The 6,448-nt window shown below is 32.3% G+C and overlaps 1 long non-coding RNA gene across 1 annotated transcript; it reads right to left on the bottom strand.

Annotated features, from left to right (window-relative positions):
- Window positions 1-2,401: 2,401 nt before the first annotated feature.
- On the bottom strand, window positions 2,402-2,945 carry LOC131656641 (uncharacterized). Its single transcript, XR_009300214.1, has 2 exons — window positions 2,731-2,945; window positions 2,402-2,626 (listed from the first exon to the last, which is right to left on the bottom strand). It is a non-coding gene; the product is annotated as an uncharacterized LOC131656641 (long non-coding RNA).
- Window positions 2,946-6,448: the final 3,503 nt, after the last annotated feature.

Genomic DNA, 6,448 nt, shown 5'->3' with positions numbered 1-6,448 from the left:
CCCAGTCTTAGCTTCATAAAAAAAGCCACTTCAAACTTTTAAATTTTCTAATTTTAATCTTTATCAGATTTTTTTAATGATTGTTTAAATTTATTTTTTAAAACTTTCGTAACTACTTTTAAAATATACGTTGAATAATTAAATAATATATATCAAAGTTCGCAAACATTTATTTTTTTAAAAACTAAAATCAAAATTAAATTAAAAATTAATTAAAATATATCATAAAATTAAATAATAACATAGATAAAATAATAATTAAAAATTAATTAAAATATATCATAAAAATAAATAATAACATAGATAAAATAATAATTAAAAATTAAAATTAAACTAAATAAAAAATATCATAAAAATAATTAGTAAAATAGAAAAAAAATAATGATAAATTTTTTTATTGTAAAATATAAACAAAATTTACAATTATTTTTAGAAAAAAATTTAAAAATGTCAAATTTGCAGCAAAATCCGCAGGAAACTTTCCTGCGGATTTTGTATTGTGGTTTTGTTTCATTAAAATCATTTTCCGCAGCAAAATTCGCAGAAACATTTCCTGGGAATTTACCTGCGGATTCTATATTGTAGTTTGATAATTTGTTGGAAATATATATTCCGCAGCAAAAACCGCAGGTATTTCTGCGGAATTTTCTGCCAGTCTTATTTCGCAGGAAAATTTATTTTATTTCATAAAGTCCCAGGAAAATCCGCAGGTAAACTTGCGTAAATATTTCCGCAGGAAATTCCGCAGGTAAATCGAGTATTTCAGTAGCCTTACCCAATAGGAAATCATTATATGTAATAGTTAAGAATACCTCCGAAATCATATTCACATGAATCTTATGACAAATTATAACCTTACATAATGATTAAGAAATCGAGTCTTTTAAATCATATTTATTTTAGATTACACATATATCTTACGATAATATATAACCTTACATAATCTTCTTCACTTTTTTTTTTAAGCCAATAATCTCCTTCACCTTAGTTATGCAGCATTTATTTTGAAATTAATAAAAATATATTTGTCACACATTATAAGTTTTTTAAAGAAACCAATACAAATTTCTTAATTAATATACAATTATTGCAGTAAATTTTTACATTTTTTTGTAGCGAATTTAGTGAATAAAAAAAAGAGTGAAGACTCATTTTGGTCCCTCACAAAAATTATATGATCCAAATTAGTCCTCCACAAAAAATAGGACCCGATTTAATCCCATACAAAATATAACCAGGTCATATTAGACCGCCAAGTCGTATTTATATTAGTCCTTCTGGGGATATTTTTTTCTAACCGGTTTTTTCTTCTACTTTTAAACCGTGACTGGACCGCCAAGTCGTATTTTATTTTTCATTTTTATTTTTTAAATACTAAATAAATATAAAAAAAATAAGATTTGTTTTGAGAAGGAATAGAACTCAAGACATTTATGTCACATCCTATGCCTTTACCACTATGTCAACATACATTTGTGATAAATAATTGACATGATTTATAGTAATATTAAACAATTCTGAATTTAAAACAAAAAATATAAATTTTGATACCTACGGGGTCTCAAACCCAAGTCCCTTCAAATTAAATGGTAGTCACTTTATTTTAAATATGAAAAGTAATCTAAGAGGGGTTGCATGAATTAGATTAATTGATATTAGTGAATTTTTCTCGATAATGAATGTTAACAATGTTTTGATTTTTTTGAAACTATAATAACAATTTCGAAAAAATTAGAACAATATTGCTAACATTCATAATCGAGAAAAATTCACTAATACCGATTAATCTAACTGAATCACCCGCTCTTAAATCATTTTTCATATTTACAGTAAAGTGAAGTGACTATCATTAAATTTGAAGGGACTTGAGTTTGAGACCTCATGGGTACAAATTTTATATTTTATATTTTAAATTTAGAATTGTTTAATATTACTATAAATCATGCGAATTATTTGTCACAAGTGTATGTTGGCATAATGGTAAAGGCATAGGATGTGACCTAAATGTCTTAAGTTCGATTCCTTTTCAGAACAAATCTTATCTTCTTTTTTGTATTTTAAAATCTGAATTGTTTAAAAATAAAATTAAAAATAAAAATCAATTTAGTATTTAAAATATGAAAAATGAAAAATAAAATACGACTTAGCGGTGCAGTCACGGTTTAAAAGTAGAAGAAAAAATTGATTTGAAAAAAATATTTCTAGAAGGACTAATATAACCCGGTTATATTTTGTAAGGGATTAAATCGGATCCTATTTTTTGTGGAGGACTAATTTGGGTTCTGTAATTTTTGTGAGGGACCAAAATGGGTCTTCACTCTAAAAAAAATTAAAGTATTTAGTGAAATATCAGTAGATAGTGCGAAAGATCACAAGATTATTGATACTATGACATATAAAATTAAAAGCTTAGAAGAGCATTCGAAGAGTATTAATTATTCTTGAAGAGAACTTGTATACTCTCTTGGATACCAAATTAAATTTAGAATCATATGTGAACATTATTAACTAAATGCTATCACATCAGCACATTTGCATTGTCTATTATTACACTTCACTATCAGTGGGGGTGTGCACCACACAAGAAAACTTGTACAATCTGTATCTTTTCCACATGTAGCAACTCCTATATTGAAAAATGTGAACAAATATTAGATAATATATTGTTGATAAACATTGTGCACAAAGTAACAAAAAAAAATTGTAAACAAATATTAATAAAAGTATTACTTCCATTGTTGAATTGCACAAGAAAGATAGAAATAAAGATAATCATAATATATACAAATTTCATAACTTCAGCCATATATCTTTCTCTGAAATAAAGAAATGGTTTTATCAATTTAAATCTTTTAAAATTTGAACTCTCCTTACATAAATTAAAATAATATTATAATTTATAAACTTTTAAAAAGTTGTTCTTAAAATTAAAATAATTATTAAAAAAATTTCAACTACATAAGTTAATTGTATTTGTCTCTCTAGCACATTTTATAATCATTTTAGATTAAAAAAATAATTTTACTAAATAGTTTAAACTTTTCATGATATGAAAGAGTAAAACACAAAACTTAAATGAAATTTAAATAGTGTTGTAAGAAAACATGTTTATAAATTAATTAATTGAGTGTTTTTAGAGATAGATTTAACTTTCAAATGTTGCATACTCATTAGTTTTGATTTCTTTATATTTGACCTTTATGTTATTAGTAATATGAATTTCGGACATTATATTGATGAATAATTCCACAATATATTATAAAAAGTTTTGGTAATATTAATAGTGTATATTTTGATTAATGGAAATGCATGTCCTAAACATTTTATTTACATAACTAATTACATAAAAAAAAAAGTTGTAGAAAATGTGAATTATTTTAAGGATTAAGTTCTAAAGTGAATTAGAGTTATCGCAGTACGTGGAAACGTAAGGTATGACATTAGTTTCTAGTAGAAAACCCATATATCTCGGGATTCTTTTTTTTAATAGGCAAAGGAATTTCATTCAAAGGAGCACTAGGGGTGCTCAAACCCGATACAAAAGTTACGAAAACAGCTTTCTAAAATTATAAACGAGTTATCAACGGCGCAATATACCATTCGTAATAGCTGCAGCAGTATGGGGTGCTAAATCTACCCGAGTTTATCCACTTCCAAGAGACGAATTTTATGGAAGATAAGTTGTCTTCAAAGCTCACCGCTGCATCTTCAAATATTGCTGCATTCCTCGAAAACCATAGTGTCCTAGCAACTGCCAACCTGACTAAATATATCAGCTCTCGTGTCTCTTTCCTTTTATTCTTCTTAATGTTGTTTGGATAGTCCACAAAATCTTTCTCTGCTAACCAACAAGGGCTGCCTAGCCAAGTGTAAACAGCTTCCCATATACGTAGGCTAAACGAACATTCGAAGAAGAGGTGGTACCTGGTTTCAGTGATGTTTCCGCATTGCTCGCAACCTTTCTTCGTTTCTTCTATGTCAATTCCTCTATCTATTAATTTATCCTTTGTTGGCAGTCTGTTGAGAATGAATCTCCACCCAAAAATAAGAACGCTGGTCGGAGCTCTCACCTTCCATAAACTTGCTAGCGCTTCTTTCATATTCATTGTGATCCAAGGAGATGCTGTCTTTTTTGTGAACGCTTTGTAACAAGATTTGACGGTGAAGTTGCCATCATTCTCCTGCGTCCATCTATACATGTCGCTGCCGTTTGCCTTCGGTTCTGTGCCATTTAGGAGTTCTGTCAGCTCTTCCACTAAATGATTGTTTTCCTCTCCTGCATTTCTTATGATTTTCTGCATGGACCAATGCCATTTATCTTCCTCCCACTTTCCTGCTTCAGCGACGCTCATCGATTTGTCAGTTGCTATGGAATAGAGTTCAGGAAACGCTTCCATCAACAACTGGTTTCCTGTCCATATGCTGCTCCAAAGGGGGATGCCAACTCCTTCTTGCAACCTGCATAAAACATTGTTAGTAAAACTGTTTTCAGTGGCAGCTCCTTTGTAATTAAGGGTGATGAGATCTTTCCACCAAGCTGAATCGGTTCTGCTTATATCAATGTCAACATAGGAGAGCACTTTTGTTTGTGGATTGGTGTATCTATGCTTCAAAATCCCACTCCACAAAGCATGCTTTTCATTTAAAATTCTCCATCTCCACTTTGTTAACAGGGCCTTGTTGACAGCTTCTATATCTTTTATCCCGAGACCTCCTTCATCCTTGGTCCTGCACACATCCTCCCAGCTGACCCAGTGAATGGTTTTACGGTTTTCCTTCCGCTCCAAAGAAACCTACTTTGGATTCCTCGAAGCTCTCTGACCACCTTCTTTGGCATTTTGTAGAAGGAGATAGCATATATCGGAATTGCATTTAATACTGAGTTTATCAGTACCACTCTTCCTCCCACTGACAGATGCCTACCCCTCCAGATTGCCAGCTTTTTCCTGCACATATTGATGACATCTTTCCACGAACTGCTTCTTCTTGGGCTGTTACCCACCTTTACTCCAAGAAACTTAAAAGGGAAGTCCCCAATTCTGCATGACAGAAAGTTTGATGCCACTTCCATATTCCATTCTCCCATGTTGATGCCGTATACTTGACTTTTATACAGATTTACCTTCATCCCCGACATCAGTTCGAAACCTCTGAAAATGGTGTTCAAGCACCAAAGATTTTCATTGCTACCATTACCAATGACGATGGTATCATCCGCGAATTGTAGCATATCAATGGACTCCTCGTCGTTTATCTGAAAACCGTGATAATCTCCTTGAAAAACTGCTTTCTGCATCATAGCGGTTAGTCCTTCCATTGCCATGACAAAAAGGAAAGGCGATAGAGGGTCGCCTTGCCTGAGACCTCTCTCCACCATAAAGTCTTTCGTCGTGCTTCCGTTAATCAGAATAGACATTGAGCTTTTAAAAATGCAGGCTTCCATCCATTTGCACCATAATTTTCTGAATCCCATACGTGACATCAGAACTTTGAGATAATCCCAGTATACACTGTCATACGCCTTCTCGTAATCCACCTTTGTTATCAGACATCTCCTTTTTTCCTTTTTTGCCAAATCAATAACTTCGCTTACCACTAGAACACTGTCTAAAATGTTAAGTCCCGTGACGAATGCCGTTTGCTTTGGAGATATTAACGTACCTATCACTCTTTTGATCCTATATGCAAGTAGTTTTGAAATGATTTTGTAGAGTGAACTCACCAAACAGATTGGTCTGTATTCCAAGACTGATTGTGGATTATTCGTCTTTGGGACTAGAGCTATGAACGAAGCCGTTACTGCCTTTACGAGTTTCCCAGTAGTGTGGAAGTCCTTGATCATTTTGTGCACATCCTCCTTGACCACCTCCCAGTTTTTCTTGTAGAAGTCCATCGTAAACCCGTCTGGACCTGCACTTTTTTCTCCGTCACAGCTCCAAACTGCTCTCCTGATCTCCTCCTCTGTGAAAGGATCTTCCAATTCTTTTTTATCTTCCTCTGATAATCTTCTAAAATGGAGTCCTTCTGGCGTGGGTCTCCTTCTGTTGCTCTCTTTGAAAAAGTTTTCGAAATGATCTATTATTTCCTTCTTTATTTCAGCCACGCCCTCTATTTGTCCTCTCTCTGTTTCTATGTAACTGATGTGATTTCTTCTGTTTCTCTCTTTTAACGCCTTGTGAAAAAACCGAGTATTTTGGTCGCCTTCTTTCAGCCAAGTCTGTCTTGATTTCAATCGTAACATTTTTTCCTTGATTTCTAGATTCTTCCAAAAATCAGAAGTTGCTCTTCTCCTTTCTTCCACCGTGTCTTCCCCATTTGCATCTCTCTGATTACTCAGAAGGTTATCCAGCTGGTTGATGTTGTTTACCGCCTCTTCCATTTTTAAATCTACCCAGCCAAAAACGTTTTTGTTCCACCATTTCAGTCTAGTCCTGATCCCTTTCAGCTT

Source organism: Vicia villosa, linkage group LG3 (assembly GCF_029867415.1).
Source record: "Vicia villosa cultivar HV-30 ecotype Madison, WI linkage group LG3, Vvil1.0, whole genome shotgun sequence".
NCBI lineage: Eukaryota > Viridiplantae > Streptophyta > Magnoliopsida > Fabales > Fabaceae > Vicia > Vicia villosa.
Note: the sequence above shows the minus strand (reverse complement) of the source record. Positions and strands in the feature narration are given on the sequence as shown.